General features: G+C 37.2%; 1 protein-coding gene across 5 annotated transcripts in view; it reads left to right on the top strand.

Moving 5' to 3' along the window:
* Positions 1 to 25199, top strand: part of gulp1a (GULP PTB domain containing engulfment adaptor 1a) — a 153204-nt gene that overhangs the window by 84414 nt on the left and 43591 nt on the right. Inside the window, exon 1 of one of the 5 annotated variants that reach the window (XM_053496817.1) lies at positions 19699 to 19893. The exons of 3 other annotated variants lie outside the window; for them this stretch is intronic. The gene's annotated coding sequence lies outside the window, so the exon portion shown is untranslated. Of the gene's footprint in view, positions 1 to 19698; positions 19894 to 20100; positions 20119 to 25199 lie in introns of those variants that run through there. One more of the 5 variants, XM_053496820.1, reaches the window with a different exon arrangement.

Below are 25199 nucleotides of genomic sequence, written 5' to 3'. Positions count from 1 at the left end.
TCTGTCGTCAGTAGGCAAATGGGCAAATCTTATACCGGGTATCGGATATCACTCAGCCCCCAGCTCATACACAGAGAAATGAATGAAGGACACTTCGGGTACTCTAAGACCTATGACACTATAAATGCTTTTTTTAAAATAATAATTATTTTTTTTTATAAACAACTAAAAATCCTTTACATTGAGTAATAGATTTCAGGATTTGTTTATGTAAAAGGGCGGCAAGGAAACTGTTTTGTGTTTAAAATTTTGTTGACCTTTTGTTCCCATAAAATGGTTCAATTCACTTATTTTCCACTAGTACCGGTCGTTGACAGAAAAACAGTTTGTAAAAATGGTTAAAAGGTTTAAACTAAAAATGAGCTGATCAGCTTTAATGTAATCAGTGATGTTATTATTTCTGGTTGAAGCCCACAGACATGTCTGCCTGTCTTTCTGTATGGCAGAACTCTTTAACTTATTAATACTGTACATAGGAATACAATTTTTAAAGCTGAGTATCTTACACCTTGTTTACGGCAAACACACTCACTGTTCGGTATTCAGAGGAAAAATCAAAGATAGAAAATCAAAAAGTAGATCAGATAAAGATGGCGTTAAAATTCACTTATAGCACTTCAGCACTGTTATTTCATCTGTGAAAATCTGAAATAATCCCAGTAAAAATATTCAGTTTAGTTTTTCTAATTAACATCTATTGGTGCAAGTAGTTTATTAGTAGCTTATTTTAATGTAGATTATTAAATCTGACACAGAACTGTTTATAACAGGCAGATCTAAATACTGCAAAAGTTTCATTAAATTCTGTCCAATGGTTGATTTAGGACACGCCCACAGCTCAATTAATGCGCAGTACACTGTCAAAACTTGCAGTTTATAATCTAACACAAAACTGCTCATAACGTCACCTTTACTCAACATTTTGATTTCGTTCATGATGCATGTTTTACTTTAGGCAAATATCTAAAGACTGGCAAAGTTTCATTAAATTCTGTCCAGACAGTTTTGCTTGATGCTGTGACAAAACCTGACTGGACAGACATACAGACATACGGAAATTTTTCTGACACTGGTTTCAGATCATCCAGAGTGTAAAACATTTTTTTATTTATATAGATTGTTTCGAAATTGTTGCACCACATAAAGTGGAGAAATACGTGACATAAAAGGACCCAAGATCTCCCTCTTACACTGCTATGAGTAATTTAAGGTGTTTTCTCAGCGTTTAAGTTTGTAACATGACTCACACTGCAGTGCTGCTGTTTATAGGTGACCGTATGTTTATATCGCTTTATAATGTAATGAAGAAAAGTTTCGGCTTTTCTCACAGAATTTCAGTCACAGTAAAGTCTGCATCGCCTTCGGTGTGTTAAGAATCTATAACCATAAAGATACGTTTTCCAGTAATATACTGATACTTGATTTTATTATTTTGTGCTTTATTGGCTTGCTGGTGCTGTAGTTGTTTAATGGTTTGTACTATAAATTATTCAGGATGTGTTGTCAGATTATCTGTTTATCTCTGCTTTGGCACACTCACCTGTTCAAGGATCTTCCAAGGACTTGTAGACTGTCTCGTCAACACTTTCCTTCATGCTCATAGATTTTTTTAATTTCCAATTTGCAATTAAGACTTGTCTGTCAATTAGTGTTGATCACATTTACATGATGTTCTGATCTGGTGCTGGTCCCTGCTTACGTCAACCTCAACTCAGATACAGTTTCAACTTTTTTTTTTTCAAAAAAAAAAAAAAAAAGAAAAAAAAAAATATATATATATATATATATATATATACAGTGGTGTGAAAAACTATTTGCCCCCTTCCTGATTTCTTATTCTTTTGCATGTTTGTCACACTTAAATGTTTCTGCTCATCAAAAACCGTTAACTATTAGTCAAAGATAACATAATTGAACACAAAATGCAGTTTTTAAATGAAGATTATGTTATTAAGGGAGAAAAAAAACTCCAAATCTACATGGCCCTGTGTGAAAAAGTAATTGCCCCCCCCTGTTAAAAAATAACTTAACTGTGGTTTATCACAGTTAAAAGTTCAATTTCTGTAGTCACCCCCAGGCCTGATTACTGCCACACCTGTTTCAATCAAAAAATCACTTAAATAGGAGCTACCTGACACAGAGAAGTAGACCAAAAGCACCTCAAAAGCTAGACATTATGCCAAGATCCAAAGAAATTCAGAAAAAAATGAGAACAAAAGTAATTGAGATCTATCAGGCTGGTAAAGGTTATAAAGCCATTTCCAAAGCCTTGGGACTCCAGCAAACCACAGTGAGAGCCATCATCCACAAATGGCAAAAACATGGAACAGTGGAGAACCTTCCCAGGAGTGGCCAGCCGACCAAAATTACCCCAAGAGCGCAGAGACAACTCATCCGAGAGGCCACAAAAGACCCCAGGACAACAACTAAAGAACTGCAGGCCTCACTTGCCTCAATTAAGGTCAGTGTTCACGACTCCACCATAAGAAAGAGACTGGGCAAAAACGGCCTGCATGGCAGATTTCCAAGGCGCAAACCACTTAAGCAAAAAGAACATCAAGGCTCGTCTCAATTTTGCTAAAAAACATCTCAATGATTGCCAAGACTTTTGGGAAAATACCTTGTGGACCGACGAGACAAAAGTTGAACTTTTTGGAAGGTGCATGTCCCGTTACATCTGGCGTAAAAGTAACACAGCATTTCAGAAAAAGAACATCATACCAACAGTGAAATATGGGGGTGGTAGTGTGATGGTCTGGGGTTGTTTTGCTGCTTCAGGACCTGGGAGGCTTGCTGTGATAGATGGAACCATGAATTCTACTGTCTACCAAAAAATCCTGAAGGAGAATGTCCGGCCATCTGTTCGTCAACTCAAGCTGAAGCGATCTTGGGTGCTGCAGCAGGACAATGACCCAAAACACACCAGCAAATCCACCTCTGAATGGCTGAAGAAAAACAAAATGAAGACTTTGGAGTGGCCCAGTCAAAGTCCTGACCTGAATCCTATTGAGATGTTGTGGCATGACCTTAAAAAGGCGGTTCATGCTAGAAAACTCTCAAATAAAGCTGAATTACAACAATTCTGCAAAGATGAGTGGGCCAAAATTCCTCCAGAGCGCTGTAAAAGACTCGTTGCAAGTTATCGCGAACACTTGATTGCAGTTATTGCTGCTAAGGGTGGCCCAACCAGTTATTAGGTTCAGGGGGCAATTACTTTTTCACACAGGGCCATGTAAGTTTGGATTTTTTTTCTCCCTAAATAATAAAAACCATCATTTAAAAACTGCATTTTGTGTTTACTTGTGTTATCTTTGACTAATAGTTAAATGTGTTTGATGATCAGAAACATTTAAGTGTGACAAACATGCAAAAGAATAAGAAATCAGGAAGGGGGCAAATAGTTTGTCACACCACTGTATATATATATATATATATATATATATTATTTTTTTATTATTATTATTGTGGTCAGAAATATCTTTTGGCTTATGAGGATGAATGATCTACGCCTTGGTCACTGGTGAATGTATTTTTTGTTGTTTGATTCGTCTACATTGTTGACCTCATCACCCACACAGCACCAATAACTATCATGCTACAGTAAATATAGCAAAATCAATAACTGACATTTAGATTGCTCTTAAAACTGTAAATATAGCAAAGCACAATATTGAGGTTATCTGACAGAGATGTACTTGGGAGAAATCTAGTTTGTTTTTGCTTACTTACAACGCAGGATTGTTTATTGTATGCTCAATATTTATATATATATATATATATGTATATAATATCAAATATTCAGAAAGTCAGACAGATGGAATATCGCAGCATATATTATGTATTATGCAGTCATTATGGAATGTTCATATCTGCAGCTTGAGAAGGTTGTGAGAACGGGTGAAGAAGTGATAGCATGGCTGAAATAGACTCTGAGGTTCGCTTTTTAGCGTGATTCTGACGCTGGAAGATTCATGTAGCAAACATATCAGTTCTTTATGGAGCAAATTGCATTAAAGAATAAAGAAATGATTGATTACGATTAATTATAGTTAATAATAGGACATTTTTTTTCCTTTGAGTTTACTTTTTATTGAATCCTAAAAAAAAAAAAATGTTATGTGAGACTAATAAACAGAACAACAATAGTTTAAACAAACTAAGGCTGTTGAAAGCATTCCTTGTCTCTCTGTCCTCATTAACAATCAGGGCTGGTAAAAAGGCACCAACTAATGGCTACTGCCTGAACTGCAAGCTAAATCCAGGCGAGCACGTCGCAGCCAGCACAATACGGTATATATTTCTCATTCTACTTTGCTTGTCTGAATTTAGATGCATGTATGATTGAGTCTAGGTGACATTTTGATTTACTGCATCCCTCAATTGCCTGTGACAGGTTGGTAGGGTCGATAAATCCTGTAGTGGACCAAGAACTGTTGAGTGAACACAAATCCTTGTCAAAAAGGCGACATGGTATGGAAGTATAATAGTGCCAAAATCCCTCAAAGCAAAATAGCAGGTTGAATTACATGAACTGAAAAAAACGTGTTGCAATAAATATGTTTGAATTTTTCTGCATTGCAATTTGATCTGAATTGAAAAAAATCCTTAGAGCATTTACAATGTTTGAAATTTTTGCCACTGCAATTTATTGCGGTTGTATATTTCAAGTAAAAATGTAATCCAAGCATTTAAAATTCAATGCAAAAAGATTCAAGTTACTAAATTGCAGTTCAAAAATATTTTCAAGTGTTAAAAATACAATCTTCATTATTTTTCAATCTTACAAATTCAGGTTGATAAAATTCAGGTAACAAAATTCAGGTTGATAAAATTCAGGTAACAAAATTCAGGTTGCAAAAATTCAGGTAACAAAATTCGGGTTGCAAAGATTCAGGTAACAAAATTCAGGTCACAAAATTCAAGTCGCTAAAATGCAGGTCTTTACATCCGGGATATCACAGGCAGAGCAGTGGAGAGCCGATTGCTGCTGTCCGTGCCGCAGTGTACTTTAAAGTGTGCTTCCTGCTCCCTGTGCAGTCTACTTCTCAGAAACTACTTACCGATCGGAACGCAGCCCTCTTAACTAACAGGCCGGGTTGCCAGTTTCACAATAAAGTGTGTATGTGTTAAAATTACTCCTCCTCCGTAAACACTATATTCAAAGCAAAGCCAGCGCTCTTTCATTCACACGCGCGAGCGATGGGTTTCCCGCCCCTGAGCTCGGTAATGTTACAGTCTGTGGAAAAATTCTGTACAGCAGCAGAAACAAATTTAGGAAGCAGTCAAACAGCATGGGTTCAGCGCGTGACACCAGAGTAACTGCAGAAGTCTGACTCTGTGCAAATAAACTGATAGGGACAATTCCAGACAAAGAATTAAGACAGATATATACGATAGATAGATAGATAGATAGATAGATAGATACTTTATTGATCCCGAAGGAAATTCCAGATATCCAACAGCAATAGAGACAGTAACAGTAAGACAGGTTATAGACTCCACACTGTATATCTTACAGTCAGTATACAGTCAGTATACACAGGGTAATGTGGGAACTGACCAGAGTTACTAGTGCAGTGATGGACAAAAACTATATATAAAAAGTATATAAAGATAATAAATATAAATTACAATAAAAATAGAAATGGGGTTAATTGCAGTGCAGCTATTGATGTACAATGTTATATGTGACAAAGTCACAGTGCGACAGGTATTTATGAGTCGCCGTATAAAGCTTAAATCAAACTTCACTCATGCACACACATATGAAACAGTCACATATACATATATACTACTAACTGTTTGAATAACTACATGAAGACTTATGACTTCATACTAAATATTAAACTGAAATGTTGTAATTGCATTGCATAAAATAATTTATATAATTTATTTATATTATATTTTAATCAGACTGACATTAAACCGTACTATCCACACTTTACGTTTTTCTTAATTACAAAGTTTTTGTGTTTACCTTTATTTATAAGCAATATAAATTTAACAAAGTCTAAACAGCATGTATGTTGTTGCTGCTGCTGAGGAAATTAATTACATCTGGTTACTGAATGTGACTGAACATTACCGAGCTCAGGGGCGGGAAACCCATCGCTCGCGCGTGTGAATGAAAGAGCGCTGGCTTTGCTTTGAATATAGTGTTTACGGAGGAGGAGTAATTTTAACACATACACACTTTATTGTGAAACTGGCAACCCGGCCTGTTAGTTAAGAGGGCTGCGTTCCGATCGGTAAGTAGTTTCTGAGAAGTAGACTGCACAGGGAGCAGGAAGCACACTTTAAAGTACACTGCGGCACGGACAGCAGCAATCGGCTCTCCACTGCTCTGCCTGTGATATCCCGGATGTAAAGACCTGCATTTTAGCGACTTGAATTTTGTGACCTGAATTTTGTTACCTGAATTTTTGCAACCCGAATTTTAATACCTGAATTTTTGCAACCTGAATTTTGTTACCTGAATTTTATCAACCTGAATTTGTAAGATTGAAAAATAATGAAGATTGTATTTTTAACACTTGAAAATATTTTTGAACTGCAATTTAGTAACTTGAATCTTTTTGCATTGAATTTTAAATGCTTGGATTACATTTTTACTTGAAATATACAACCACAATAAATTGCAGTGGCAAAAATTTCAAACATTGTAAATGCTCTAAGGATTTTTTTCAATTCAGATCAAATTGCAATGCAGAAAAATTCAAACATATTTATTGCAACACGTTTTTTTCAGTTCATGTAATTCAACCTGCTATTTTGCTTTGAGGAATTTTGGCACTATTATACTTCCATAACATGGCCAGAAAAATAGCAGCTTTAGTTTAGCGCTACCTGCTAGCCATCATTTTCCTTTTTTAAGGTCAAGGTCCCTTTTTTTTCAATTTTATTTAGGTCTGACCGAGTAATCTGATTGGATGAGAGGCATTCCTGGAGTGGTGTTAACCTTATGTTATCTTAAACATCACTTTGTCTCCTTAGTAACTTCCTAAAAGTTTTTCTAAGTTGCTTTTTAACCATCTAAACCACCCATGTTGTTTTAGTTTAGATTAGTTGGCTCAATCGGTTAAGGCTGTGGATTACTGGCTTACTGATCGGAAGGTTGGGGGTTCGAGCCCCGGCATCGCCAAGTTGCCACCGTTGAGTCTTCTATCTGCTTCAGGAGCGCTGTAAGCTGGCTGACCCTGCGCTCTGACCTCAGTTTCTTAATTGGGATATGCGAAAAATTATTTCACTGTGCTGTAAAGTACTTGTGGTAAATTATTGAATATTCTATAATATTCTATTCTAGTCCATTCTAACACAAGGCTGAATCCAAAATCCCTCTCTAACCCCTGAACAAGGGCACTACTTAATGTATGGAACAAGGGATTGTACACCCCAGTGTTGTATTTTACTCTATTTTATATTCAACCCCAAAACCCGGACAGTAGCTTATATCCTAAAGTGGAATAAGGGGATATATAGGATTTATTTATTAATATGTATTAATTAATAATATTTAATGATATAACACTCAGTTTCTCAGCACTGTCCACCACCTCCACTGTTATCAACCTTTGGCTACATAGTATGCATATACAGTAGTACTACATAGTTACCTTATTAATTACACTAACTCTCCAGCTAGGTTAGTAGGTTAGTTAGTTCCACCAGTTGCGGAAGGATATTTGTTGGCGGAGCAAAATTACCGTTTAAACAAACAAATAAATCATAATCTATTAATAATAAATGCTGTTTATGAAACTGTTGTAAAAAAGCTATATCACACTCGAGGATCTCCAGTACTCAGGCTGCACTCTCATGCCTGTGACACAGCTGTGCTGATATCCAGCACAACAGCACTCCCTCTTGTCTTGCTTAAACATTAAGTTGTTTAACAGGAAATGCATTTTAGTTAACATAAAGTGCACTTTTTGGATTTGGTAATCTTACTCATTGCTAAAGGTGGAAAAAAAACTCATTTTCTTGTCTGCATTGTCCTGCCATCAGATTTAATTATAAGTTGCTCTATTAGTGGTTTGAAAAAAGTGTAACAGAGTTGTACTTTCAAAGTTATATTGTCAGTCATATTACTTTATCACTAAAAATATTAAAGAAGAGACTAAAAGAATTTCAAGGCCAACCTCATGGTATTTAACATTTAAGCAGTTCGAATTTTGACTCCATGTATATATACATATTGCCAAAAGTATTGAATCGCCTGCCTTCACATGAACTTGAGTAACATCCAGTTGTTAATCCATAGGGTATATATGATGTTGGCCCACACTTTGCTGGTGCGCAGTCATGTTGGAACAGGAAGGGGCCGTCCCCAAACTGTTCCCACAAAGTTGCAAGCATGACATATATCTAATGTCTTGGTATGCTGAAGCGTTAAGAGTTCATTTCACTGGAAGTAAGGGGCCGAGCCCAATGACTGAAAAACAACCCCACACCAGTTCCAACATGACTGCGCACCAGTGCACACAGCAAGGTCCATTTTGCAGCATAATATGTTATATGGTACTCACACATTTAATGTGTTTTAGAGACTTAAAAAGTATGAATTGATTCTACACCAAAAACCGACCAAGCCACGCGATCAAGTAAATCAACCAACTATAGGATTAAATCACAGATCTCAATATTAAATCAAACAACTTCACTACAATGTTACTTTGGGAAAATAATGCCGCGCCTCATTGCTTTTGTAACATTAAGCTATATGACTGTTCTATTTCTCAAGTGAAACAACAACAACAAGAAAAGATTTATCATCAGTGTCTGGTAATCCATCAGAAGTGGACCTGCTGTTCTCTGAATGTACAGAGGAATCAGCATTTCCTCTCCTGACTTTTGGTGGCTTTGTCCTCCATGAAAACCGCGTTGGTCCTTTTTATTAAATCCTCCGAGATGTTTTTTTTTTTCCCCTCTAAAATATGCAATCAATCATTTTTCTTTTTTTAACACCAGTTTTCTGTTTGACCTTCCTCATACATAAAGCTTACGTTTGCATTTTCCTCCTTGAGCCAGTGTGCACAGTGACTTTGTACAGCTCACATCAGCAGATAATGGAGTAGACTCGATATTCCAGGTGTCATCTTAACTGAGACTCCTGTACATTTTAAATCTGTGTGTTTTGACTCGGCAAATATGTAATTCCCAAACAATTTCCGCCTGAGGCAGAATCCAATCCCACCTGCAACGCTTTCTGTTTAAATGAATTTCTTCTGATTAATTGCTTTTTCCTAATAATCTGATTATATGGATCTAATCTGTAGAACATCTCATGGTCATATCTCCTGTGTGTAATCTGATCCATAGTTCCGCATGTATATGGGGCATATTTCAGTGGAAATGCTAGCAAAACAATGAGTAATATGTAAGTCCAGTCAGTGCTTTTGGCTTTTTTTTTTTTTTTTTTTTTCATCCCACTGCTTATAGTGGAAATAAGTTTTAAATGATTTCCGTTTCAGCAAAACACCATCAAAGTCTTATTATTGAACAGAAAGCGAGGAAAAGGGTTTATGACCGCAATAAGGTTCCTCGGAATTTAATATTTGCCGAAGATTAGGACCAGTGCATGATGAAAATAGCATAAAATGCACACCTTATTCATCGATAAAACACCTCATCACTCATCTTACAAGGTTACTGAAGTTAAAACACACTATTTAGGGAAATAATGCACAAAATGTACCAACGTTTTTGCCCTTTTTTTTTTTTTAAACGTTCTGCATAATCGTTGAATTTTTTGTCTGAAGAAATCAAACTTTCAAAATTGAAACTTATTTGAAAGACTTTATTCTAATTGAAATGTCATTCAAGTTGGGCAAAAATGATTGATCTTTTTTTTCCCAACGAGGTGTAACTATGGGTTTTTGACTTTTAATTTTAGAAAAGAAATTAAAGGAGGTTGTAGTTACTGTAGAACAAAGACTGAGACATGATTAAAAAGGCAGTCATTCCCAGGAGCATTACGAACACTTGCTAATATGTCTGATGTCATTATCAGAATGGAGAAGAGGTGTAGATCATTCCTCCAGCACATTACCTCAGTGTCACTGGGGATACAGATCATTTTGACATGTTTTGCCAAAATAGTGTGCTACTCAGAAACATTTTTTTATATATCGCAAAGTGTTCAGTTGTCTAAATTTGATGTGCTTGTAGGTGTACGTTATTTTGTGTAACTGCATGGTTTTGAATGTAACATAATTTATTATTATTATTATTATTATTATTATATAATAATAATAATAATATTATTATTAATCCTTTCCATGAGAGAGAAAGAAAAAGGGGTAATATACAATTGCTTACATTTTTGAGCTTATTATAATTCAGTTGTATAAAAAAAGTTTTTGTTGTTGCTGCTGTTGTCCATGATGTTGTTGGTTTTGAAGTAGTTGTTGAAGAGGTTACCCCGGTTGTTGTTGAGGTTATTGTGGTAGTTGCGGTAATTGCTGTTGTTATTGTTTCTGAGATTGTATTGGTAGTTATTGATGTTGAAATCTGTTAATGAGATTATAATGGTAGTTGCTGTTATTATTACTTTTGAGGTTGTAGTGGTAGTTGTTGATGTCGAAGTTGCCTCTGTTATTATTGAGGTTGTAGTGGTAGATGTTGCTATTGTTCCTGATGTTGTAGTGGTAGATGTTGCTATTGTTCCTGATGTTTTAGTGGTAGATGTTGCTATTGTTTCTAATGTTGTAGTGGTAGATGTTGCTATTGTTCCTGATGTTGTAGTGGTAGATGTTGCTATTGTTTCTGTTGTTGTAGTGGTAGTTGTTGCTATTGTTTCTGATGTTGTAGTAGTAGTTGTTGCTATTGTTTCTGATGTTGTAGTAGTAGTTGTTGCTATTGTTTCTGATGTTTTAGTGGTAGATGTTGCTATTGTTTCTGATGTTGTAGTGGTAGATGTTGCTGTTGTTTCTAATGTTGTAGTGGTAGATGTTGCTATTGTTCCTGATGTTGTAGTGGTAGATGTTGCTATTGTTTCTGTTGTTGTAGTGGTAGTTGTTGCTATTGTTTCTGATGTTGTAGTAGTAGTTGTTGCTATTGTTTCTGATGTTGTAGTGGTAGATGTTGCTATTGTTTCTAATGTTGTAGTGGTAGATGTTGCTATTGTTTCTGATGTTGTAGTGGTAGATGTTGCTATTGTTTCTGTTGTTGTAGTGGTGGATGTTGCTATTGTTTCTGATGTTGTAGTGGTAGATGTTGCTATTGTTTCTGATGTTGTAGTGGTAGATGTTGCTATTGTTCCTGATGTTGTAGTGGTAGATGTTGCTATTGTTCCTGATGTTGTAGTGGTAGATGTTGCTATTGTTTCTGTTTTTGTAGTGGTAGATGTTGCTCTTGTTCCTGATGTTGTAGTGGTAGATGTTGCTATTGTTCCTGATGTTGTAGTGGTAGATGTTGCTATTGTTCCTGATGTTGTAGTGGTAGATGTTGCTATTGTTTCTGTTTTTGTAGTGGTAGATGTTGCTCTTGTTCCTGATGTTGTAGTGGTAGATGTTGCTATTGTTCCTGATGTTGTAGTGGTAGATGTTGCTATTGTTCCTGATGTTGTAGTGGTAGATGTTGCTATTGTTTCTGTTTTTGTAGTGGTAGATGTTGCTCTTGTTCCTGATGTTGTAGTGGAAGATGTTGCTATTGTTCCTGATGTTGTTGAAGTTGTAATTAGGTTCTAACCTAGCTAGTTAGTTTTTTTTGTTAGTTTGTGTTGTAAATTTATTTTGTCTTTTTAATCTGTCTTGTCTCAGCTAGTCAGTTAATTCTGTTTTTTAGTTAGCTAGCTAATTTTTTTGTTAAATGATGTTGTTAATTTATGTTGTATGTAGCACCTGGTCCTGGAGGAACGTTGCTTCGTTTTACTGTGTACTGCTGTATATGATTGAAGTGACAATAAAAGTTAACTTGAACCTGTAGTGGTAGATGTTGATATTGTTTCTCTTGTTGTTAAATGTTGCTGTTGTTGATTTACTTGTGATGGTTGTTGCAGTTATAGTCATTGCTGTTCCTGTTAGTTTTCTTGTGGTTATTGCTACGGTTATTGTTGTATGGCTTGTTGCTGTTTTTGTTGTGACTTGCAGTGATCCAAACTGCGTGCTAAATGTTTACACACAACCAGAGAGCAATAATCTGATTCAAGAGTCGTGAAGGATGTGGCAGCTAGTTAAGCCATGCCTCTCCTTGCTCATGTCCTCAGCAAAGTGGCTTTAATTGGCAATTAGGTTTTCCTTGTCACAGTGTTTATAACTCCCCCGTTCCGGTCTCATCAAAGCTCGGCCGCATAGCGCCGGCTCACAAAACTGTTCCATCTCCACACCGTGAACTTTCTTAACTGCTTTAATTCCAGCACTCAGGACCAGGCCCGTGTACCAATCAGGACTCTGTCTCCGCGGGGTTCAGTTTGTGTTACTGTCAGTGACTAATGAATGTATTCAGCTGTTGTTCGTTACACAGAGACACATTCAGGACAGGGATAGTGGTGTAAAGATTCACTCGTTACAATCAGTGCACTGTTGCACGGAATATTTTCAGTGTGAAGAAACTCATTCAGTCCACTGTGTATCAGACAGCAGCGTTCAACAGAGCAACATTTCTATGGTGACATTTTACAATACTGCATAACATTATACAGCTAGTTTTTCCCCCCTCCCATATCGTTTTATTGTTAAAAGCACTGAGCAGCATGTTTGTACCGTCAGTCCATTAAGCAGACTTATTTTATAAATATTCTCATTTTATGGTTACAGAATAATGCTAATCTTTTAATAATCCTTTTGAATGTCGCTGTTTCTTTCTGTAGAAATGGTCGCTTTGTTTATGTCTGTGGATAATTACCGTCCCTTACTGTGTCGAATTCTTTCTGCTCGGTGATACGTGAAGATTCTCCTGTTTCAAAGCTGGAGAAATCTGGGTCGTTGACATGCAGAGGACATCCTTTGTTTCGTTGAGTTTTTCCCCCTCAGCCACTTGCTGAGTCTTATTTATCTCATTCAGTTAACTGAAGTGATGCACGTTATCTCTCGCACCCTTATCCATCTTCGAGTGGCGTTACGAATGAATTGTGAAATGAGGCTTTATCCAGAACATCCAGCCCATTGTGTAAGATTTAAGAGCCTGATATATATATACAACTTTTTCTACAGTCTCGAGAGTTAATAGATTTTTTTTTTTTCAGTTTTTTTTCTACTCTTAACACTTTTATGTTTTTCATAAAGTTCCCAGTTTCCTGCTCTTTATTAAGTCATGGTTGGAAACACATGTTTAGCCAGGAGCACTGCTGAAGCTCTAAGCTTTAAGTTGCTTGTGTGATTTCTTCAGGAAGCCTGTGATCTCTTTGGTTAATGTCAAAGACTTTCCGCATGCCCTCCTTCAATCTGATCATTTACAAATAAATAAATAAACTTTATATAAAACATTAAAAATTTATATCTTCATTATAATTATAATTATTTCTTTAGGTATTTAGGGTAGATGTTTTGGTTGTAGATTGTTTTAGTTCGCCTAGAGCAGTGTTAGATTGTGGGTTATGTCTTATAAGTCATTTCCATCATTACACTAAATAGAACTTGTAGCTTTCTTTTTTATTTGTTATATTATTTTATAATCATTTGGTTTGGCTTATTAAAGTCAATTTAATTACATTTCATATTTTTGAAGCACTGTAAACAATGAACATTATAGCAAAGCTTCTTTACATGAATAGAAGGATATATTCTGGATATACATGAAGAAAGTGCTTTATCACTCGCATCATCTGTACCACTTTATCCTGTCCACAGGGTCACACAGGGGCATGAAGACTAACCCAGGAGACTTAGGGTGAGGGCGGGGTTTCACCCTGGATAGGGTGCCAAATTATCTCAGGGCAATCTACCAGTGAGGAGTAAAAACTCCCTGAGATGACATTAGGAAGAAACCTTAAGAGTAACCAGATTAAAAGAGAATCTGATAATTATGATTATACGTTTCATCACATGTTTCAAACTCTATAAGCAGACCATAAGTCTATGCATTCTATGGAGACAAATGATGTTAAGCCAACGTGCGTTTACAACCTATGAATTATTTCTTGTTGCACGTATTGGTAATATGGCTGGTTATTGAATAGATGTACTGTATATAAGATCCTTTCTGAACTGTAGCTAGGCCATGGTGGTCTATAATATCTAATATTTTCTCCTCCTCCCATGTGTATGAGTTATTTTTACACCATCTATCTGCGTGTCCTCAATATACAACATCACTTCCTCACAGCAACGACAGTGATGGACTTTGGCCTTTTAAGCTGTCATGAGGAGTTGGACATCTCTTAATCTTCTGATTATTAAAAGAAACATTGTCCTTTTCCAGCTATGTGGTCCAACCTTTGTCTGGTCTTAATTGGATTGCTTTGCTTGTTGTATCAGCAGGAAATGCCAGGGCCTGACCTATCGGATTATCCTGTTGTTGAGTTGCAGTCTTTTTGAGATTAGTTGCGTGCGTTCTCCCAGGAGTAAATCCCACTTCGGTTTTGTCTTCTCCTTCCCAGAGACAATTAACCTGTCCACCATTGGCTTTTGTATGATTTAATAACCCAAGATGTTTAAATGCGATGTTTGCTGTTTACATATTGACCTCAATCGAATGCCGTTTAGCGGGAAGAATTTTGAGGAGTAAAAACATTGCAAGATCTTTCAGGTACACAAATAGTTTCACAAAAACTCTAAATTAGATCTCTACAAAGATCTATTTAAAGTTTCAGAAAATGTTTCTCAATTCTTCCACTTCTGAAACTTCCTTTACGCATCACTAAGGACTTCACAAATATTTCTTTATAATGATATTTAATGAGTTTTAACTAGTGATGTCAATCAATAAAAAATTTATTTTTATTCTATGATTAACCACAGTTTTTAAATACTCAGATTTACTTGTATTATAAACATGCAATGTTAGAATGAAGAAATGCACGACAAACTGGTTGGAGGAAACAGATTAAGCAGTTTTAAAATATATTAATCATTAACACTTAACAAATGTTGAATTAAATTCTCTTGAATTAATTTTTGTACCGCATGCAGTGACTGTATGCGACTCGAACCCGGATCGTCAGATCCAAAAATGGACAGCCTAGAGCCTTAGCTGCCTGAGCCACCATTCCCATATCTTAAACAGTGAAACCTCGAATTGCGAGTAACGTGGTTTGCGAATGTTCCCCAAGACAAGCAAAGATTTTTAATAAAATTTTGACTTAAAAAACGAGCAGGTTTTGGTTTATGAGCACCGAGTATCATGTACCACGCATGCGCTTATTGTGTGTGTGAAAAGAGTGGAGGAAGGGTAACCATGTAAGACGAGAAGGGGGAGAGGGGAGCTTACTTTAGATTCACACACACACACACACACAAACACACACACACATACACAACGCCTGCGTGCACAAATGGAAACACTTATCTGTCAGGATTATTTTTACTTTCTTTTAAAGTTAAAGTTCTGGTAAACTTGTTTTATGTTTACTTTACATTTTTTGTGTTAATTATTTTTATGTATTTATTTTTTGGAGGCTGTGAAACGAACAATTTGTGTTTCCATTATTTCTTATGGAAAAATTGGATTACGAGTGATTTGGAATACGAGCCCGCTTCCTGGAACGAATTATGCTCGTAATCCAAGGTTCCACTGTGTGTGTGTGTGTGTGTGTGTGTGTGTGTGTGAGTGTATGTATATATATATATATATATATATATATATATATATATATATAAAATCCAAATTCCATTCTAGAAGCTTCTTATAATGAAACTTGCTGTTTAGCAGACCTGGTCATCCTCTTATTCGCACTAAACAAGCTGTTATTACACACCGCCAGGTAACCACACTGCATTTATGGAAAGAAATTAGGATCAAACTTGGTCATATGATAAATTTTCTTTTTAGTCATTTTTTGACAATCAGATGGGTCTTCAGTCTGCATGAGCACCGTAACACATGAGAGAGAGCAAATCCTAAAAAATTCAGAAGGCCTAGCTGACATAATCTTGCCTGTATATATGTATTTATTTATTTATTTATTTATTTATTTATTAAACTCTGTTAAAACTTAAAAAGGAATAATAATAATAAAAAAAATTGTCAATGTCATGACTCCACCCTGTGAAACATTTTTTTTTAATTATTATTATAATCAAGGTAAAATATTTAATTAATCGTTGTATTTCAACTGGGGAAAAAATATAACAAATACATCTTAGAGACCTTTAAGACTTTTGTAAACTTGTTTAAAAAAATAAATAAAAAAAGAGTATAAAATACTTTGAGTTCACTCGTTTGTCATGATAGCACTATCTGATATTGTGTCATCACTGATTTCATGATTGCCTTATCGGTCAGGCCGAGGAACCTTTATTCATAAAGCAAGACAAGAAGTGTGTGTGTTGTACAAAACAATTAAATAAATTGTAAATCCAAATAAAAAATACAAATTGAATGGCGTCAGAAATCACCAGCGTCCTGGCGAGACTTTTTAATTCCCATTCTGCTGTTAGCTGGCGCTGCTATAAAAGTCACATAGCTCTCTGTAAGCTCAAAGTTTTTTGAAATTTTAATCCTATGTTTTCCATTTTTTCTTCATCATCATTTCTTTAATTGAAGCAGCGGGGAAATTTTGTCTTAACCCAACAGAGAGAGCGAGAGAGAGAGAGAGAGAGAGAGCGAGTGAGCAGGCGTGTGTTTGTTATTAGCACTGGGGTAGTATGCTAGATTTGGAAAAACAGCGTGATTAGGAGAAATGTGCTTTGTTTTAAACCTCTGCAGCCTTTTATGATTCAAAAAACCCACTTTACTATGCAGTCGTTTGAACCTCGAGTTCGATAAGCAGACTTATTTACGCGAGAGCGTCGTATCCAACATGGCACCACGCCGAATCTTTGTGAATTCATGTGATAAGCTACAACAGAACGTCTGCACTTGTCATGTTTACAGAACTCGCGTTGCTAAAATATGGCCAGTCGTCTCCTACTCATACGTCGGTCCAAGCCTCGGAAATATTTCCGATTCCAGATCGTTTCGTGACCCCTTGCTCTAAAGATTCTTCGTTAATGCTGTCCAGGTGCCTGGGATTTCGTGGATACACTCATAAGAAGCATGAAGTGTAGAATATGTGGTTTAACCACCACACAGCACCTTGAGAAACGGGAAACTATTTGGCACACATTAAAACACTCAGGTTTCTCCGTCTCTCCCCCTCCGTCCACACAGCTGTTCACACAAGACGGAGTGGTGGACATGACTAAAAGGCAAAAAAAAGGGGGGGGGGGGGTGAAACGAAAAACCCACACTCGAGGAAAATAAAGAGTAGAATGTGCTGAAGTCTGCATCATCACTGCAATGCCAAGACTAACACACCACCACCCAGACCGCTCAGAGGCCATGCAGGCAGCGGACGCAGGACGCAATCCTCAGCTTTGTGGTGTGTGTGTGTGTGTGTGTGTGTGTGCGCGCAAATGGATCGTGGTACTGCACTCATTTGTTTTCTGATCCAAAGCTAGATCTCTGATCTGACCTTGATAATCATGCAGGTTTTAAAATTACCGTGTGATTTGCTTAGAAGAGCCACAGAAACACTTGTGTTTGTGCTCAAGTTGTTCTGCAGCTGCAGTGGAAATTCGAGTTGGGGAACATGTTGGAACGTATTTCTTTCACATTTCGGGGGATTTCTCTTCCTTCCTCCACCTTTTTTCTCTCTGACCACAGGCGTTTTTGGTGTCCTGCTGACTCAGTCTCAGCAGAGTCGTGAGAAAATTTCGAAATGTTTACGTTGCTTTAGCACAAGTTTAGAAGATATGGGTCTGCCAGGGGTTTGTGTGGCCTAAACCAGATTTTTTTTTTCTCAATCTAATAATCCTTGAAACACTATAAAACACATAAATATTAAAATCTGACAGTTCCTGAGGGTCATCCTGCGATGGATTGGCACCCTGTCCAAGGTGTGCTCCACCTCGTGCCATAAGTCTCCTGAGATAAGTCTTAAGTCTCCAGGCCCCCTGTGACACAGGGATAAAGTGGTAAAGACGATGAGTGAGTCAGGGTCATCTACATCAGTCTAGTTTCAAATTAGAAATTATTAATTCCCTCTCATACATTCTTTTATGAAACTTTTCTAAATTTTATTCGGAAATACTTTCTAACCAATTTATCTGTTTCTAATTCCCCACAGTATAAACAAACTAGTTCGCACAGTGTGTTAAGCACCACCATCCTGACCACGCAGTTACCAGGAGTTGTTATATGTTCATGCTAACATCGTCTTTGTTTGTTCTGCGAGGCTCCGATTTGACGGCTTGCTGTTAAAAACCCTCGCGCTCATGTTTCTTTAGTTGTGTCCCCTGGGATCGCAGTTCAAATGCAGACACAAGACTAAAACTAAGCTGAAGCAAAGTAAATAAATAACAGAAATAGCAAAAACAATATATATATATATATATATATATATATATATATATATATATATATAGGAACCAAACAAAACCAAAAAAAAAAACTAAAACAAAACAAACAAAAAAAAGAAAAGAAAAAGGAAACAGCAGAACAAAAAGCTAAATAAAAGTAAACAAGCAAAAACAAAACAAGCAAAGCAAAAACATATAAATTAATTTAAAAAAAATAATAAACCAGGAAAGCAAAGAGAAACAAATATATAGATACATTTAAAAAACAAAACCAAAAAAAAAAAAATCCAAACCCTATTGTTTTTTTTTTCTCTGTTTAGAGCACAGTTAATGATCATGGTGAAAAATGTGAGATTCATATTCAGCTTTATTCCTTCTATGGCTGGGTGATATAATGATAAAATATTGATAATGTGATACATTGCAAAACAGTACACTTTTTTTTTTAAGATATCATGACAACTTTTTTTAAAATAAATTTATTTAGATTACTATAATTACAAACTATACGGAAGCAGCTTATAAACGTTTTTTCATTTTTTTTTTCATTTTAAGTGGTAACTATTTGTTTGTTTTTTATTATTAAAAATGTTACTTAGAACCTACATTTGTTTAATAACAATTAATATTATTGTTGTTATTATGTTTTTTGTTAGTTTTTTAAAAAAGGAATCACTGCTAATTGGAGTCGTCGGTAGTTTATGAGCCACATAACAGGCGAAATATGGGTGAGAGTCAGTTCAACTAGTGTCACTGCTAGACAAGTGCCTTCTTTTGGTTACAACAGTTCAGTCTAGTCTATGATGGTTAGAAACCTAAGCCCGAAGACGGGACTTAGATTCTTGTCAGTCTAAACCACATTTGTGTAGAGTTATGTGATTTATAAACAATGCTACTGACTATTGAAAGGATGGTAATAAAAAAAGAATAATTGCAAAACTTTTAGCAAGTTAGTTCTGTTCACGAGCTGGTGTGAAGTTAAGAAATCCCGCTTTCTTTGTTACGCTTAATTTGTTTGTTTTTTTCTGTTATTGTATATTGTCTTTTTTTTTTTTTTTACGTAATTATTAACTGAGATTTTTTTCCTGTTGCTTTATTTCATATATATTTTTACATCTTAATTCTGAAATTGTAAACCTTGTTACCCGCTACAAACCTCCACTGTTCCTACCACCCCCCCACCCCCACCCCTGCCACTCTCACAAACTCCTCAGGCCCTCTCACAGCACTCCTGTACGCATCCCCATCTGGCCCACAGCTGAAAACTATTAAGCACCGTTGGAACTTCCTCCCCGCTATCCTTCTCTCTCTCTCTCTCTCTCTCTCTCTCTCTCTCACTCTGAGCGTATAACTCGCCTCACCCTGACTCTCATTCTTCTTCGGGTTCTTATGAAAGTCTTCTCGTTGTTCGACTTGCCTGGACACACGGTACCGAGTGCTGTTTTTCTGCTTGTTGGTAAGAAAGTTTGCCTTTTTTTCTTTTTTTCTTTCTCTCTCGTTTTTTTTTCCTGCGGTGTCTGGCCGTTGTTTATGGCAGGTCCGGTCCATGCGAGGAATGTGGGGAGTCGCATCTGTAAACAGCTCGCTATGAAGGTTCAGCCAGACGAATTCCAGGGCTGACACAAGATTCTTTCAAAGCGAGAGATAATTTGCTGACGTCGGGATTGTTAACGTACGCCTGGTATGTCCGTGCACGTATGCTTGTTTTCGAGCTCGATTCTGGCTCGTCCGATTCACATATGGGTCAGATTCGTGGGCTTCAACACCATGCAGATTTTATGCATTGCAGTTTTTAAGCACAGTTTTCTGCTTATTTTTTTTTTTCTTGGACAATATTCAGGAATATTTCGCCTTGTTTTATGCCTGTTCCTGACTGCCAAATTTAACAATGTCAGAAAGAGCTCACATGGATTATTATTAATGTTTTGTTCGAACAGTCAGAGCTATTTCTGTTTGGGAAAAACAGCCTCAGCCGATGTCATGTTAAAGAATTGATCTTTTTCTGCTTTGTCAGGAGAGCTGCAAAACTTTTCACTTTACTTCTTCACTTCTTTTCTGTATTCTGTCTCTCACGTTCCTATTTTCCTGCTCGTCGATTCGATCTAAAATAGCCTCCTACCCCTGAAGTCTGCACAATTTCTATTGGACTTTTTAATATGCATGGCTCGCACACTAAAGATTTATGCGTCTCTGCTTTGTCAGGACAGCTCAAAGTTTTCTGTTTTTATTACATTGAATCGTTTTTCCTAAATAGCACTCTAATTAGAATTTTTTGCACATTTTTCATAGACTTTTTTAAATGCTTGATATGACTGATTATTCATGCTTAATTCACCAGGTGCGATGGAACCCAGCAAAACCTGCACTTTTTTTTTTGCTAAAACAAGTGTTTTGCAGTTTTGCGAATCGAGCTCACAGTTTCCATTCGCGCTCCACACAGATGTGTGACAGATTTTATCACTAAAGTTTTCCGACGCGTCTTTCTTGGAGAACGGTGGGAACGGGGCCCACGCAGGTCGCGTTGCGTTTGATTCCAGCGGGAGGCTCGCCGCTTTCCTAGGTCGGGGTGAGTCATCAGTCAGGAAGTGATGAACACAAATACACCTGGTGTCAATCAGAATGACTGGCGGGACGGCCCTGGTGAGGACCCAGGTGGCAAACTCGTATTACTTTTCAGTGTTTATTTATTCATTTACTTTTATTTAGCTCCAAATAATACCTACTGTATTGTACCTGTCTGCAACGATATCCTTTAAACAGGGGTTTGAATGCGACCGAACCTTTCTGCTCTCTCCCGACCCTTTCCAACCTTCCTCCGAATTGCATCAGGAATAATCGGCCCTGATTGATTCCGCCTCCTTTTTTAGTCACCTCATGATTTTATTGCAGCACATCACATTGCTCTTGCATCATAAATGCACCTGCTCGGTCGCCGTCCTTGTCCGCTTGACTCGGCGTCGCACTCTGTGACAGCTCAATTGGCCATAAACAAACCTCAGCAGCAGCCTTGTTTTTTTTTTTTTTTCCGGTCTGTTTTAGTACCTGGTCTGATAAGGTTTTGGCAAGCGGCACGCTGGATCTCCGGCCCTGAAGGACTTCGGGATGTGCAGAACTGCGTCCTGACTTTGTCGCTGGCTTCGCTTACGATAGAAGATTTACGTAGAAGATTTATGCAGCCAAGAGATCCCTTGGCTCCGACTTTGCAATGATGCACTCTTCATGATGTACATTAAAACACTAAATTCAGCTTATTAATTACTAAGCCAGCGCAGACTAAACATGATCGGATTTAGAGATTATTAATACTCAGTATCACTTTTTTTTATTATACTATACCTTTTAGGATATAAACTTCTAAGACATTGATTTGTGTCCGCTTTGACCCCTCCCCCCATACCTGTCCTCATACAAAATACACAATGCACCTGCCTTCCACATGCTCCGGGGTCTGACATGGCTCATCCACTTCATTAGGTAGTTAACTTCCCTTAATCTCTTTCTACTTGATTATTTATGGGAACATAGCTGTAAGCATCCCAAAATAGAATATAAAAGATAAAATAAAAGATAATAATAAAAAAAAAAAAGCCTGAGGTTTGGATGTGTGCAGATGATTTTATGACGCTTCCACTACAACCTTAGTTCAGTAGCCGTTTCCCCCCAGGTCCGGTTTCTTTTCTCAGAAAGACAATCCAAGCATAATAAAATGCATGACTTCACATTATGCGAGAACTTCATCTTTGCTTGTTTCTCAGGTGTCCTTGCTGCATAATCAAAAAAAAAAAAAAAACAGAATACAGGAAGAAGATCCCATGTTGTGGAATACCATGAGAGACAAAGCGATACAAAAGAGAGACAATTTCAAGATGCAGGTTAACCTAGGTGGGTTGACCGTCGCCCTGGTGATTGCTAATTAGGTTCCTTAAGTTTTACCACTTTTAAGTTAAAAAAAAATAAACGGCTGGAAGATGGTGCAGTTGTGATTACTGTGTTTATAACAAATGAAATTAACAACACCATGAGGGAAACTTAATTTCAATTAAAACCAACAAAAGCCTTTAGGTGTGAAAGCATTCTTAGGACGTTTTCACATTAGGGTACATTTGGGTACCCGAAATCTGGTGCATTTAGATCATCGAGAAGATAATCGTTCCAGACTCAGGAACTCTACCCCAGTGCACTTGAAGAGGTGGTCTCGAGCACAGTACAGCGCACTTGGGCACGGATCGAATCAGGCATAGAAGCCAATCTATGGAGTTGAGCGATTGTGGAATTGTGGGATCGTGAAAGTAGATCGCTGTTTAAATATGACGTCAACAGTGCTATCGGCTATGTGTGCACGAGAGCATCACTCCACAAAGGTTCTCTTCTTCTTTTGTGTTTAATGCCGGCTCACAAAACAAAATGGGCGCATGCCGCCTTCTGCTGTATCGGAAAGTGAAACTATGCAAGTGTAACTGAATACAGAGAACAAAAATAATGTGAACGCTGGCCAGTGGGGACGTGGGGACGTGGGGAGCAATCGTTCCTGTGCAAGGTATAAATCAATCACGCCTAATGATTAAACCAAAGCTACCAGTCACATTATATTTATATTTGTATTAATTCTACCAGGCAAGGAGAAATAGAAACTTTCTTCATTTTGGAAAAGCTGCTTTAGAAGGCCTGTTTTACTTTTTTTTGGAGGAGGATTTTGGCTTTCAGCAAGAAATCCGTTCTTTTTCATCAACATTTGCTGAATGGACTGAATTCTGCCACTGTTGTGTTTTGGATTAAAGGGACATAAGGTGAGAGTCTACTACTAGGGTCCCTATTGGGAAGGTTATTGGTTAATTATTAAGCGATTAATTACTTTTAAGAATTGACCTGATTAACATTTTAGTAATCAATAAGGTTGATTTTATGTGCTTGACAGCCCAGCTGTAATCTAATGGTGTAATCTTATATGTATGATGTAATGTAATCTTGGTGGTTGTGGGATTTGAACCTGGGACCTTCCGAACCATAGGCCAATGCCTTAACCCCTGAGCTACCCCTGACCCTGATCCACTTTCCTTTGTGCCAACTTTATTTAGACTGAGAGCACGAGCACAAAACCGATTTTTTTCTAAAACACTTTCACTAAACTGAGTGTTCAATGGCATGACCTGATGTACTGTGTAGTAACGAACATTTCATCCTCTTCAGTAGAGACGTGGGAAAATTCATAGGCAGGTCTGTGACTTTGTGTGTGTGTGTGTGTGAGAGAGAGAGAAAAAGAGATGCGCTGAGCAAATCAATGCTCTGTGCAGAATTAAAAATTGTACTATTATATTACTATTGTAATATAATATAAAAGATTATTATATTACCATTACAGTATAATGTTAAAAGTACATTCTGCCCACATGGACGAAACATTACAACCTTCATCTCTAGATTTCGTTCTTGCTGGCGGGTTGGTGTTCAAAACCACAGTCTGATGTTCATTTGGAATCCGTCAGGCGTAATCATTCCTGACCCGAGGAGCATCTCTGTCCTGATTCAGTTCTGCAGTACAGGCAGGATTAGCATTTATAAGAGCTGTGTCTCGGCCTAGGGTCGTGCTGTGGCTGGTCCTGCTTTAAATTCCTCCTCTGGAGGACACTTTTTTTTATACCAAGGTGTATAAACACTTTAGTTTATTCAATTTGGATTCCATCGAGGTAAAAAAACTGCTTTGCAGTCCATCACTTGTCAGAACCTCGATCGTGTCTGTGCGGACATGTAGCACTCCTGATGGGATGGATCTAAAAAAAAAAAAAAGGAAAAAAAAGTCCAGCTTATTTTGCAGTTACTTTTTCAGACACTTTCTTTAAGTCAATGACTTGGTGTAATTAATTTCTTCAAATTTTACCCAATCAATTGTAATAAATATTAACCAGTGCACATTAGAGATTTTTTTTTTATGTATTAAAAAAAAGTTAATTCCCTTGCATCTTTCCTTTTTACCTTCAGTTAAATGAGTTTTTGTCTTGATATGGAATGATCTGCTCAGCAGTAGAACCCTCACTATGCGTCAAGATGGACACTTTTATGCCGAGCAGTCTGGACGAGACCCGTCGTTCTGTCGATAACTCTGACGTGATGGACCGTCTCGGCAGCAGACACCACACTACTAGTTTTCTAATTCAGAGATGCTGCATGGATGCCGCTGATGCAGTGGGTTTCCGAATATCGCTGCTAGCGCTAATGTTTTCTGGCTTTTATAGTAGAGTGAACTGCATGCTGTTTAAAGTCTTCGTTTACATAACTAGTGATTTAAAAAAAAAATTCTACACTAATGTGACACAGATTTGATTTTCTAGGGCTATTTGAATTTGAATGCACATATAGATTTCAGATCGGATATCAGTCACTTTTGAATGTCGGCCTAAATTAGATACATATTCTAATAACAGGGTCATGTGACCTGAATGAGAACGCCAAATGCATCGAAATGCGTGAGACTTTTTGCCTCCGCGAATGGTGATGACGGCGATAACATCACCTGTCAACACAGACAGCGCTGTAATTTTGTAGCAATGCTAGCAATAGCTGCTAAAACAGCTAAGGCGAGGTTTATTCCCTCTTCTGGACCTCAACAGATACAGCAGGCTAACCGCTTGCTGAGATTTAATTGGAATGTTTGGTCCGATCGGATTTGCATTTCATTTCAGAGGACAGACGCATCTACATTAAAGTCAGATAAAAGTTACTTGTAATTATGAACGTGAACCGTCATGACATGCAAATCTGATCTGA

This window comes from Clarias gariepinus, chromosome 5 (genome assembly GCF_024256425.1).
Source record: "Clarias gariepinus isolate MV-2021 ecotype Netherlands chromosome 5, CGAR_prim_01v2, whole genome shotgun sequence".
Lineage (NCBI taxonomy): Eukaryota > Metazoa > Chordata > Actinopteri > Siluriformes > Clariidae > Clarias > Clarias gariepinus.
This window is presented reverse-complemented; position numbering and strand designations above follow the sequence as displayed.